Source organism: Sturnira hondurensis, unplaced genomic scaffold (assembly GCF_014824575.4).
Source record: "Sturnira hondurensis isolate 20B ecotype Veracruz unplaced genomic scaffold, ASM1482457v3 Scaffold0007406, whole genome shotgun sequence".
Classification (NCBI taxonomy): Eukaryota; Metazoa; Chordata; class Mammalia; order Chiroptera; family Phyllostomidae; genus Sturnira; species Sturnira hondurensis.
In genome coordinates, this window is record NW_028080037.1 from 5,220,269 (window position 1) to 5,234,449 (window position 14,181).

A 14,181-nucleotide genomic window follows, 5' to 3' on the forward strand; every position below is an offset into this window, starting at 1 on the left:
ATTCACATTTTATGTCGTTCACCTGCTTCAGTGTATGCCATTCAGTGGTTTTTAGCACGTTTGTAGAGTTGTGCACCCACCACCACAGGGTCACTTTAGAGCATTTCCTCATCCGGAAAGGAAGTCCCACCCCCATTGGCAATCACACCCATCTCTGCCCATCACCCCCTTATCTGCTCACTTCTCCTCCTCGTCCTCCTCGGTGGTGTCGAGTACATTCCCGTTTTTTATCACCATCACCACCATCCACCTCCAGAACTTTTTAACCATCTCCCACTGAAACTCTGTCCCCACTAAACACTACCTCCCCATTCCCCCGCCCCCCGTCCATGGGAACCACGGTGGTGCATCTGTCTGTGTGAACTTGACTCCTCTCGGGACCTCAGGTGAGTGGTGTCATGCTGTGTTGTCGGATGGTGTCTGGCTTCTCTCACTTAGCATGATGTTCTCAAGGTTCATCCAAGTTGTGTCATGTGTCAGCATTTCTGTCCTTTTTAAGACAATAATATTCCACTGAACTTTCCCCCTATCACATTTCACCTTAGGCTGTTTTATACTAAGCTTTGGGACTTACCTCCAGCGACTGAGTAATGGGTTCATTCACATTCTTCTCCATCCCCTTGCAGATGAAAAATAAGAGCTGGGCAGAGCTTGCCCTCCTGGACCCTCCATGACCCCGAGGAGAGAAAGGCAAGGGGCTGTCGGGAAGAGAGAGGAAGTGACGGGGAAGTTGGGGCCTGTGCCTGCGTGTCTGTCTCCCTCCGGACTGGCCCTTCTGGCCCTCTCCACCGCAGGCTCACAGAGGCCCTGGGTGTCCTGCATTCAACACACAGACCTGCAGCAGCTCAGGTCACAGGCCACCCCACAGTGGCCAAAGCCAGGCCTTGCTGGTGCCTGCCGGACCTGTTGGGAAAGCCTTGGGGAGCCAGGAACCGAGGAGGCGGATTTATCACTTCTTAATCCCCCCCCCTTTTTTTTACTGTGTTTGAATACGCTGACCTGAAGACCGCACGAGGAGGACCATTGTGTCCATTGTTCTGTGTAATGCTGACACCCATGTTCGCTCCCATGGTGTACCCCACCCCGGCCTGCACCGTGTCCGCCTTGCTCAAATGTTGGGGCAGAGCGACCAGAATCACCGGGCAGTCCTTACCGTGCTGCCCACGAGGAGGAAGCAGCAGATATCAGAACCAGCCCCTGCTAAGTCCACCGGGCAAATAATGGTTGAGATTAGATCTATAAATAATATATACAATATATACTATATAAACATGTAATGTATATATTTAGCCTATGCCAAGCTCTTTTCTAAGTATTTTAGGTAGATCATGCCATTTAATCTTCACGACCCACTCTTTTTATTTTTTATTGTGACAAACTATATGTAAAATTGACAATTTTAACCATTTTAAGTGTACCATTCCTCAACATGAAGTACTTTCACATTTTTGTGCAACCAGCACATGTCCGTGAATTTAACCTCCTAAATGCATTTATTTCCAACCTCAGACTGCTCAAAGGCCAAGCCTTATTAGCATGAATGAAGGGTAGAGGTCTAGGGTTTTTTCCCCCTGGCTTTTGTTTCTTTTTAAGGAAAAATCAAATGCAAGAGTTTTGACTCTGTTGGTTTGACATAGATAATTAGGTCATTAACAGACACCTCTAAAAGCTATGTTGCCCACTTGCCCACTATGTTGCCCAAGTTGCCCACTTGGTACCCACTCGCATGGCCACACTCAAAACAGCTGGAAATGGCGGGTGTTGACAAGGATGTGGAGAAACTGGAGGCTTCGGACATTGCTGGTGGGCGTGGAAAATAGTGTGGCTGTTTTATTAAACGGTTTGTTGGTTCCTCAGAAAGTTAAACACAGAAGCATCCTATGACCCGGCAATTTCGTTCCTAGGTTTACACCCCTCCCCCCAATGGAAAACAGGCACTCAAAGCAATGTGTGTGCATGCATGGCTGTCGCAGCACTGTCCACAGCAGTCAAAAGGGGAACCGTCCCAAACGTCTGTAATTGGGTGGGCGGATAAACACCAGCGGCCTGTTGAAACAATTCAGCCTTAAGAACGAACGAGGCTCTGATACATACTGCCGGGAAAGAACCTCAGGAACATTGTACTAAGTGAAAGGAATCAGACACAGAAGGCCACATAGTATATGAGTCCACGCACATGAAATGTCCAGAGCAGGCAAACCCACAGAGATGGAAGGCAGGCTGATGGTTGCCAGGGCTGGGGTGGTGGGTGGTGGGTGGTGGGTGGTGGAGAATGGGGAGTGACTGCTAATAGCTGTGGGGTCCCCTTTTGAGATGACTAAAATGTTTTGGAACTAGATAGAGGTGGTGGACATACAGCATGGCGAATGTACGAAATGCCACGGAATCGTTCCCTCTTAAATGGTTAATTTCATGTTGGGTGGATTTCACATCAGTCTAAAAACAAAACCTGTCTTGGCTTCACGTTAGATACTTTGACTAACACAGCCTTGACTTTCATGATGAAAGAGCATTTTTGCAAAGACTCAGTGATAAAAAGGATTATCGTGTCTTTGCAGAGGACACAAGTTATGAAATTTCTAGGGCAGAGGGGACAAAATAGCATTCCAAGCCAGAGAGGAATCTCCGTCTTCTTTGCCTCCCTCTTTTGGTCAACACACATTAGTAAAATCTGGGACTTAACTGAGTGTTAAACCTGGCCCCTCCTCCTTTGAAACACCTACCCTGCCTATGGCAGTCACTCACCCCCAGGGTACTCCCTGAAACGCTGGCTGTTGATTCCCCACAAGTGCCCGTTCTTTCCTTTCTCCCCAAACCCCCATTGTGTTCAGGTGTCCCCCGCACAGCCAAGGGGCCTCCAGGAAGCTGAGCGTGGCCCCAGAAGTGACCAACCTTAGGATCATCCATCTCCCTGACCAGGGACTGGGGCAGGGGTCGTCATGTGACTCAAATGTCATGAATGGAGTGTTAGGGGGAAGCGTGACTGTTGGCATGGTGCTTTAAAAAGCATGCCCACAAATTCTCTGGCCTGCCTCTTTAACAAGTGGAGCTTAATTCTAGTCCCCTTGTGAGTGGGCTGGACTTAGGGACCGGCTTCAAACAGACCGAACGGTTCCGAAGGGATGGCGCGGCCCCTCCCAGGTTAGGTCAGTAAAAGGCTGCGGCTCCCCCTCATGCTGGCATGCTCGCTCTTTCTTCCCTAGGTGGCTCACTCTGGGGGAAGCCCACGGCCAGGTCACGAGGACACTCAGGCAACTGGTGCCCCGTAGACATTGTGTGCATGTACAATAAATCCCCACATCTTTCCTTTTCTGAGCTCCGGACCCCTCCCGCCCTCCGCCTGCTGTTCGTTTCCTTTTGGATGTCCTGCAGCACCTTCAGACCCACGTGCCCACCGTCACAGCCATGACCCCTTCCTCCTCCTGGCCAGCAGCATGCCCCTCCCACGTGAAGACTGCCCGAGGTTCAACGCAAGGCCCACTTGCCCAGAGCAGAGGTGACCCTGGGCAAGTCGTTTCACTTTTCTGAGCCTCAGTTTCCTCGTCTATGAAATGGAGATGATTATTATAGCACCTGCCTTCCAGGGCTGACTGAGAACGTCCTTCCCCAATCCTTGTCAGGGGCTTAGTGCAAGGGTTGCCACGTGATTCGTGTCTTTGTATCAGGCAGAGAGGCAAAGCGGGATGGGGAAGGAAAAGAGGCCCCTGCCCTGGGCCTTGAGTCGCTGGCATGAGCGTCTCATTGATTAAAGCCAAAAAGAACCCCGTTCCTCCCCTTCTGGTACTCTCTACCTCAGCTCCCAGGACCACCGTGCGGGTGGCTGTGCACACAGGTTGCCCCCAGGCAAGGCCCCTCCCACCTCCCACCTGCTAGCCGCCCCACCCAACCCCATCCTGCAGCGCTCCCTGATCCCGCCTTTGGACAATGTGGAAGCAACTTCCCATCCATTTCTACCTCTCCCCCCGCACTGATCTAATACTGAACCATCATCACTCTGAGCTTCTAGAAACCTCACTGGGCTTCAGCCTCTGGTCCCCACCTACCCCTTCCCCTCTCCGTGCTTTCCATGACCATGCCAGACTTACCTCTCTTGGCCACCCAACTAATCAGGCTGCCTGTACCAGTCCCTCATTTCCCTGTCCTGTGGGAGAGGAAGTCCCCACTTCTTTGCTGGAGAGACAGGTCATCCTAACCTGACCCTTCTCCCATTGCCCACCCCACCCGTATACTTTCCTTCTGCAGCTGTAACAAATCACCATGAACTCGGCGGGTTAAAAGGGCATAGATGCATTATCTTACAGTTCTGGATCTCACAAGTTCACGATGGGCCTTACAGGGCAAAATTCAAGGGGCTGGCCTGTCAGGTCACTTCCTTCTGGGGGCTCCAGGGCACAGTTCACATCCCTCGGCTGCGGCCCCACGTCCCAGCACCCTTTTCATCCTGCTTCTGTGTCCACAGCACCTCCTACTGACACTGCTCTCTTGACACTCACAATTGCTGCCTGGGCCCGCCTGAGTGACCCAGGCCACCCTCCTCATCTTAGGTCCATTGACCTAATTCCTTCTGCAGGGTCCCTGATGCCAAACACAGGAACATGCACAGGTTTGGGGGAACATAACAGGCAGCCATGTTTGAGGGCCCAAGGCCCTACCCAAATGCATGACACCCCACTTTAGCCAGCCGGGAATCCCCTGACCCTCTTGGGGGCCCACCAGGCACTTCCTCCCCTCTGTTCCTTTGCTTCTGCTGTTTCCTCCTGCTAAAGGACCCTGCCCCACCCCTTTCTTTCCACCCGCCAGTCTCCCTACTTCAACTTCGAGGCTCAGTGCGCAAGACACATCTCTTTTGTGGCCCCCTTCGCCCCCCAGCGGGTCAGAGAGATGGGCACAGCCCCAGAGCATGGCCCCAGAGCACTGCATGTTACGCTGTTGGGCCGCAGTGGCCACGTGTCTGACCGGGAAGTCCTCAGAAACAGGGACTTTTGCTCCATGCTGTTTACTGCCCCAGCTCCTACCACATAGCCCGTGGCACCAAATAGGGTGCAAAAGGTACTTACTGAATGCAGTGAAATCCACTGGGAGTTTCTAAAGTCCCAGCTGGTGGCGGGTTGGTTTTATGGTGGATGATAGTTGTTTCCTCTGCCTGGCTCGGCATTCCGGAACCAGCCTCCCCCAGCCGCCCCGGGCTTTCCTATCAGCTCCCTCCCTCCCCTGGGGAGCTCCTGCTCACTCCCTGGCACTGCTGCTTGTGGACACAGTCACCCTGAATGAAACCCACAGCACGCTGGCACATGGCAGCGGAGAGACCCAAGTCCCCGGATTTTACATGGGAGCTAGAGAGGGGAGGGACAGGCGTGCTCGAGCTGGTGTCAGGAGCGCCTGCAGCCGTGCGGGGCCCTGCTGCTCCCCACGGAGGAAGTCGACTCAGAGGGAGGACCAAGCCCGGGGTGGTTAGTGAGCTCTGCACATGAGGGGCAGTCGTGCCCAAGGCCAGCTCCAGCCTGGACCTCTCTAGATGACAGCTAAGCAATGCCCCATTTTGCAGACATCATTTAGGGTTGGATTTCCGACTGAATGAATCTTGACTAACGCAAGCTCTAACGTTGTAAGAACATACAGGGTCTAAATGTTCTGCCCCGTGGAAAGACGCAGCAACGACCACTTCCCAATGCCCGGATGTATCTCCTCCACTCACCTCTCCTGCCCTTCTTTGGATGGAGCTGGAGATGCTATGGAGTAGGAATGTTCAGTCTGTTTAAGTGATAGAATACCCTCCTAGTGGGACTTAGCCGATCAAGGCTTATTCATTGCATGTATTAGCTGTCTGCAGGAAAGCAAGTCCAAGGACCCAGGTTGCTTCTCTCTTCCCGCTCTGCCATCCTCAGCGGGTCAGCAACACTGTGCCGCTGGGTCACAAAATGGCTGCTGGGACACCGAGCACCATGTCCTCACACAGACATCCTGAGAAGGAAGGAAGGAGCAGCAGCAAAAAAACGCTCTCTCGTTTTCACCCTTTTTTTTTTCCTCCCAGGGAATAAAATCTTTTTCAGAACTTCCAGCAGCCTTCTCTTTCCATCTCACTGGCCAAAGCCAAGTCCGATGACTTTCCCTGACCGATTGGTCACATAGGGGAATAGGATCGAGATGATTGGTTACAACTAGTCATGATTCTTCTCTTTGATAAGAATGCAACACAAGTGTCCGGATGTGTTCTGGGGTGGCGAGGCCCTTCCTGAGTCCATCCTGGGAGGTGGAGCGTGGTTGGCCTCATGGAACATGAGGGGGCATGTCTTGGGAGTGCTTGGGAGCCAGGGCTTTGGTAAGGTTGCGGAGCCGCTCATGTAACCAATCCAGACCTTGACCTTCCTCCATTCTTACTTCATGAGAGCATCACTCCCCTCCTCGTGGGAGCCATTGTGAGTTGGGGTTTACAGCTGCAGGAAGGCACGTCTCAGATACATTCCTCCATCTGACACAGAACTTGCTCCAGGCGGTGCTCTCCAGACCTGCCTTGGCGTCCCAGAGACAGAGGCCACAGGGCAGGCCAGCAGCTCTGTTCTTCAGGACTTGTTCCAAATGCCACCATGTCCCTAAGTCATTCCTGGCGTGCTCAGTTATCCTCGCCTTGACCCCTTCGGAATCCCCCTGGTGTTTTGTGCGGTCTCCTCACTGGCCTTCCCGATGCATCCCAGGTGTTTATGAAAGCCTTGCACATTCCAGGGGCCGTGCCGGGTGCAGGCACTGTCCAGGTCACACTGCCTCTTTCCTGCCTTTAGTCATGCAAAGTCTGCTTGGTTTTACTCTGCTGGGCCTGTGTTTGTTCCTTCATCCCATCCCACAGCCCCGTGTTGAGGGGCTCCTCTGGGCCGGGCCTTGTGCAGATGAAGAAAAATGGTCCCTGCTACCAAAATGCACGTCATCCAGCTGGGGGAGAGGGACAGAGACAAGCCCAGGAGCCGCTAACACAACAGTCTCATGAGGGGCAGCTATTACTATCACCCCCACTTTGCAAAGGATGGAATCTTTTTTCTGCTCAGAGGTGACTGCCCCTGGACAACTCAGCCAGGCAGTGGCAGAGCTGGGGCCTGAACCCTGAGCAGGCTAGCTCCAGGCCGAGGCACAGACCCATGCACCCCACTGCCCACCCACGCACAGTGGTACCCCTGCCGGATCTCTGCTCGCCAGGGGAGGCCTGGAGCAGGTCTTCCCTCACCATCCTGGGGAGGAGTCCACCCTGGAGATACCTTGACCTCAGCCTCTGGCTTCCAGACTGTGAGACAGTCATTTTCTGTTGTTTACTTCATTCAGTTCGTGGCCTTAGCAAAGCAACACACCATGCAAGTCTTAAGGAGGCTGGGAAGAAATGAAGGAGAAGGAGAGGGATATGGGATAAAATTAAAAAGGCAGGTCAGGCCCTGGCCAGGTGGCTCAATTGGCTGGAGCATCATCTGGGTACGTCAAGGTTGTGAGGCTGTGGGTTCAATCCCTGGTCAGGGCACATACAGGAAGCAACCAATGAATATGTAAATAAGTGGGACAACAAATCCATGTCCCCCTCTCCTCCTACCTCTCTCTCAAATTAAAAAAAAAAAAAAAAGGCAGGTCAGGGCCAGCCAAATCAGTGTGATCTGAGATTAGAAAGGCAAGTCAGGGCTACATCACAGAAGACCTTGGAGGCTTAGGCAAGACTTCGGATTTTATTCTGAGATCCAGGAACACCATGAACAGGTTTTGTCACTGTCTTAAGCAGGGTATAAAGTCCAGCTGAAGGCACGGACAGGGAAAAGAGTCACGGTCAGAGGGACGAGAAGCAAAGAGCAGTGTGTTGGTTTCCCCCGATAACAAAGCGCCGCAAGCTGGAGGCTTAAACCAACCACAGTGGATCCCCTCACGGTTCTGAAGTCCGGAGTTCAAATCAGCCTCTCTTTCCCCCACACAACCGACCACAGAGGTATTCCCTGACAAGCCTACTGAACCACAGCCTGGCTCTCCTGTCCCCTTTTCACACCACGTCATTTTTCTTTCTAGCACTTACCGTTGTCTGAAGTTTGTTTGTATTTAGGGAGGTAATGATTGCGGCTGTTACAGTTGCCACTATATTCCCCAGAATCTAGACAGTGTCTGGCACTTAGTAGGTCTCTAAGTAATCCCTGGGGGAAAAAAAGTAAACCATATAAAAAGTTATGCCTGGAAAAGGCCAAAAGAAACACACTGAAGTGCAAATGATTTCTTCTGCTGAGAAGAAATTTTAAATTTTCCTCTATTTTTGCTTTAAAAATAAAATAGCCACCACAGCTGGTGTGGCTCAGTGGACTGAGTATTGGCCCATGGAGTGAAAGGTTTCAGGTTCGATTCCCAGTCAGGGCACAGGCTCTGGAAAAGGTTGGGGTCATGCAAGAGGCAACCGATCGCTCTTTCTCTTGCATATCATATTTCCCTTTCTTTCTCCCTTCCCCCCCTTTCTCTAAAAATAAATAAACATATAAAATCTTTAATGAAAAATAAAATGGAATATCCTGCTTTGGGAGGGAGATGGCAATGTTCTCCTTCCTGATTTGGGTGGCGACCACACCACCGTGTACAAGTGTTGAATCGCATCCAGCTGCACATTGAAGAGCTGTATTCTGCTACATGGTAATTACATCTCAGAAATAAAAAAAAAACACAAGTAATATACTTGTGCATTTTAAAAGTTAATGTTCTTGATGGAAAGCAAGGACCTACAACCTGGATGAGTCTCTCCAGCAAAGCGATCATTTAGAATGGAAGGGCAGATGAAGTGCTTCCCAGACGAGGTAAAGCTCAAGGAACTCATCGTCACCAAGCCATTATTACACAAAATGTTAAAGGGACTTATTTAAGAAAAAGAAGATGATCAGAACTATCAACATTCAAATGGCACTGAATTCACAACCATCAACGACTGAATCTAAAAAACAAACTGAGCAAACAAGCAGAATAGACAGAGAATCATGGATACGGAGATCATTTGGATGGTAGCCAGTTGGGTGGGGGGGAGGAGGAGAATGGGGGAGAAGGCGAAGAGTTTAAGAAGTACAAATGGTAGTTAGAGAATAGGCAGGGGGATGTTAACAGTATAGGACATGGTGTTGCCAAAGAACTTATATGCGCGACCCATGGACATGAGCCAAGGGGGAGGGGTTCTGTGGAAGAGAATGGGAGGTATTGGGTGGAGGGGGGCAAAAGGGGAAAAATTGGGACAACTGAAATACCACAAACAATAAAATATATCCAAAAAATAAATGATAATGTTCTTGCTATTGTTTTATAGCATTTAGAATATATCATTGTAAATAGGATAAATGGACATGAGTTACATAACACAAAATAGGTCTTGGATCTATGTTATAAATGAAATTTGACTTGTTAAAAAACTTTTTTTTTTAAAAAGGAGCTGCTCTTGGGAGACATTTGCATGCGGCAGACACACCAGTTTAGACCTACCAAATTAGCACAGCCTTATAATATCCCCCAGTAGTTTATAAAAATGTTGTCCTAGGCTTTCTCTCTCCCCTGTTTTTGTGTAATAAATCGAAGCCACAGATTCAGCTGATCCCACCAGAATCTAAAGTTTCCCGTTGGCCTGCGTGTGCCTGTCTGACTGTGCCTCTGGGGGCAGTAACTGAGTCGACGACACCTTCAAAGAGCGAGCTCCTCCAAGTCGAGACAGTTTTGTTCCCGAAGCCAACTTTTCCAGCTAGGGAAGCACCTGGGTTTCCATGTAGGTCTACAGAAAAGAACTGAGGCGTCAGCCTAAATGGTTGGTGTGGACTGGGCCTCAAGCCTCCTGGGGCGAAGGGGCCACGGCAGGCATCCATCACAGCCACTCCCCAAAGCCAGCCCTTGGGTCCGTCTGGAGGGGGCTGGGGAGCCACTGGCATCTTCTCTCTCCTTCATTATCAGCTCTGGCTCCAGTCCCAGTGACGTGGGAGAGAGGCCCATGACAAGATGCAAAGTTAGTTCCATGAACACAGTGGGTACACAGGACTGGTTCAAGTCCTCACATAAAAGGGGTCTTAACTCAGTAGTCTTCGAACACAGTTCGAGGAGCAGAGTGGTGAGGAGGTCTGATCTGGGGGTCAGACAATGCTGAGACTGCACACTACCCTGCCACTCATTCCTGTGACGCCAAGTCCACGCTGGTGGTGTCCTGGACGGTCTTCGCTGAGCGCTGGCTTCCTGATTTGTGAAATGGGGTAACTACCTTCCGCACATGCTGGCGTCGAGGACTGTGCGGAACAGTACATAGCAAGCACTCATTACTGTCACTGTAGTTCGGTAAATGATTCGAAATTCAGGAAGTGGGGGCAGCCCTGGAGTCACATTATGTCAAGACAGGACAGATCTTTCCTCCTCTGATTCTCAGCAAGTACAAGATGCTTGCCTCTGTCAGCTTTGGGTCCTACCAAGAAAAACGAGGATTTGGGGGCCCGCCCCTCTGGGCTGCCTACCCGGGGTAACCAGCCCTGGAAAAAAGGTCTCTCACAAGAATGTTCTTCCAGGTTTTCCCTAGTCTACTGGGGTTGGGACAAGTGACCGGTAATCCAATCAGTGCCCCTCGATATCAGTTACCTCTCTTCTCACAGGAACGTTATCTCAAAAGGTGGAAAGAACACCGGTTTTAGGAGCTCACCAAACAGGCAGCTCTCTCCTGAGGGCTAACCAAGAAGATGGTAGGGCTTGGGGTGGGTTATCTTTTTCAAGATTATTCTGGTTCGCCCTGGCTGGTGTAGCTCAGTGGATTGAGCTCAGGCCTGTGAAGCAAAGGGTCACCGGTTCCATTCCCAGTTGGGGCGCATGCCTGGGTTGCAGGCCAGGTCCCCAGTGGGGGGCATGTGGGAGGCAACCACACGTTGATGTTTTTCTCCCACTTTCTCCTTCCCTTCCCCTCTCTCTAAAAATAAACAAACAAACAAATAAACAAATAAGATTATTCTGGTTCTGAGAAGCAGAAACACAGCGGTGAGGGGGCAGAGGGGCTGCGTGGAGGACACACAGCACACGGGGAGAAGAGAACAGGAGAGGGCTTTAGAGTTACCCTGGCTCAGGAGAGCCAGGCATCTCGCCAAAGAGAAAGTGTAGTATTGGCAGCAACTGAAAGATCCTGTGTGGAATTTTAGGAAAGATTTTGGGCCGCAGCACGAGGCCTCCTCCGTCGGGGCCAGGACAGTTCTGGCAGCAGCCCCCAGCCCCGGCATGTTCCCACATAATTGAAGTCGAATGTGCTGGTGGGGGAGGGAGGGTGGCCGGAGGAGGCCTCCGGGTTCTTCTTGGCTGCAGAATTGCTACATTCTGCAGTTGGCCCTGTTTGGGATCAAAGCCAGTTAGAGTTGATTTTCCGCAGCATGGAAACAAATGCAGTGAAGCTGTTTTCCTGAGGCATGCATTTTGAAAAGAGGATTTTCATTTTTTTTCTTCCCCCAAGGACAGGTGGAGTGGGGACGTAAGGGAGCTGTGTGATGTGGCCCTTCCATTGCTGTCCCTTTTGCAAACCCTTTCCGGCTCACAGTTTCCACGTAAGCATAAACTAATCAGTTAGAGCGTGCAAGTGGGCAAAGCTGTGATGAAAGCTAAGTCTTTCACAAAAGATAATTCCTGGAAAAGGCTGCCGGAGGACCCTCTGGCTATGCGTGATAAATCACAATTTGCTTGCTTTCCACTGGAAGGTTTCCAAGAGAGCAACTCTTATTCCTCCTAAAATTTTCCACTTACTCTTCTTCTCCACTTCCAGGTTTTTCTCTGTGATCTGTCCTTCTGCCAAGAAATTAGTTTGTGTACCTTCTTTTCCGTTAGCACCCAAAGTCTTTGGGTGCTAACATTATGTTAATGATGTAAAGTGATACAGGCAAGTTTCTCAAATGGAGGAAACACCTCATTCTTTTAATGGCACTTGACTGCCCAGTCCTCCGGGGAAGGTCTGAAAGTGCGGCCCACTGGGCCACGAACAAGGGATTGTGTGTGCATTGACAATCAGGAGACGCTACAGCTGCAGGGGTCTCAGTGGGCTCTTCCTTTTAGTAAATATTTTTATTTTTTAAAAGATTTTATTTATCTTTAGAGGGGAAGGGAAGGAGAGAAGGAGAGAAATATCAATGTATGGTTGCCTCTCGTGCACCCCCCGCTGGGAACTGCCCTGCAACCCAGGCATGTGCCCTGACTGGGAATTGAACCGCGATCCTCTGGTTTGCAGGCCCGCGCTCAATCCACTGAGCTACACCAGCCAGGGCAATATTTTTATTTTTTAATTGGATTTAAAAAATCCTCACTGAGGATACAATGATTGATTTTAGAGAGAGGGCAAAGGAAATGTTGACATGAGACAGAAACATGGATCGGTTGCCTCTCATGTGCACCTGACCAGGGACTGAACCCACAACCTGAATTGAACCTGCAGCTTTTTGATTTACGGGACTATGCTCCAAACAACTGGTCCACCCTAGCCAGGGGTGGCTTGTCCTTTTTATTTATTTTTTAGAATTTATTTATTTTTAGAGAGGGGGAAGGGAGGGAGAGACTTATCAATCAGTTGCCTCTCGCCCACCCCCAACAGGAGACCTGGCCCACAGCCCAGATGTGCACTCTGAAGATTCAAACCAGTGACCTTTTGTTTGCAGGACAGCTCCCAATCCACTGAGCCACACAGTCAGGGCTGCCTCTTGCTTTTTAAACGAGAAAAAAGTACAAGCTTTGCTCTGAGACCTGCTGCTTCTTCCAGCCAAAGATGACAAAAGACACGGAGGCCAAGTCAGAACTGTTTTTCCTATTCAACATTTATGCCCAGGGCTACAGGTTTATCTTTTGAACAGAATGGCACCATCCGTCATAGGCTAGGGTAGATTTTTCCTGGGTATCGCCAACTTTCATGTTCCAAGACCTTGCAGGTGATTTCACTCTTTGAGCCACTCCACCCCCTGGACAGACCTCTCTCTGCATTTATTTTGAGAGGCTGAATGTGAAAGGAGTCTCAGGTCTGGGGATTTAGAACATGGTCTGAAAAGAAGCGAAGCGGCTTTAGTTCACTTGGTGTGCCTGATAATTAGCCTTGGAATAGCGAATGTTATCTGCACCAGCCCAGCCCTGTGCCAAGTCCCAAACCGCATTTTCCAGATCGTTCCAGTGAGAAGTCTCTGACCCAAAGCAATTCGACATTAGGGCCCCGAAGACCACAATCATCTTGTAAAGAACAACAGATTGTTCATCTCTTCCTGGCCCTCTTCAAAGCAGCAAGAATGCAAAATCCCCTCTCATGCTCTCCTAAGCGTCCAGAATCACAGTGAGGGACTGCTCCAAAAGCATACTAGCTAAAATGATTCTGAAATACTTTTGGCTTCTGGAAATAGTTTTCAAAATTAATGTTTGATAGAACCCATTATCAAAAAGAGTGAGCATTCCCAGGCGGGCATGTGAGTTTCTGGGATGCAAGGTAAGGGTTCCCATTAACTTTAAAAAATGAAAAGAGCATGCAAAGGAACAGATTATGATGCTAATCAGGAGAAGTAGGCCACAACCTCTTCCTACCCCCTATAAAGAGTAAAAAAAACAAAAGAAGCCTTATATAACTTCCCTGAAGTCCCCTAATGCATAAATCCAAAGAATGTCTTTTCATTCGCTCCAAGCTGACCACAGTGCAGCGTTTGGGGGAAAAATCAACTTCTAAGGACACACTTGGCTTTGACTCAGAGGTAAAACTCCGGGTTCCTGAGAGGAAAAGCTTCTCTATTACACTTCACTCTTCCCTGTCATTTAAAAATTTACCTTTAAAAGTTCCATCTGTTGGTGAGGTCACTATGGAGATACCCTAGGACTCCCATTTCAGAAATTTCCGCAGGCAAGAATAAAGTCTGGATGGTGGTGGAGGCATGCCAGGGAACACTCTACTTGGCCTCCTGAACTCGCCGAAGGTGATGTCTTTTTTTTTTTTTAGAATTATATTTCTTTTTATTTTAAAGACATATTCTTTTTTTAAGATTTTATTAATTTTTCTTTAGAGGGGAAGGGAAGGAGGGAGAGAAACATCAATGCATGGTTGCCTCTTGTGCATCCCCCTCTGGGAACTGGCCCGCAACCCAGGCATGTGCCCTGACTGGGAATCGAACCTCGATCCTTTGGTTCCCAGGCCCCCACTCAATCCACTGAGCTACACCAGCCAAGGCAAAAGGT

The 14,181-nt window shown here is 49.9% G+C and overlaps 1 long non-coding RNA gene across 1 annotated transcript; it reads right to left on the reverse strand.

Annotated features, from left to right (window-relative positions):
- Positions 1-8,030: 8,030 nt before the first annotated feature.
- On the reverse strand, positions 8,031-13,938 carry LOC118991109 (uncharacterized). The gene is made up of 2 exons (XR_005067353.1): positions 13,777-13,938; positions 8,031-8,150 (listed from the first exon to the last, which is right to left on the reverse strand). It is a non-coding gene; the product is annotated as an uncharacterized LOC118991109 (long non-coding RNA).
- Between the last annotated feature and the right edge of the window lie 243 nt (positions 13,939-14,181).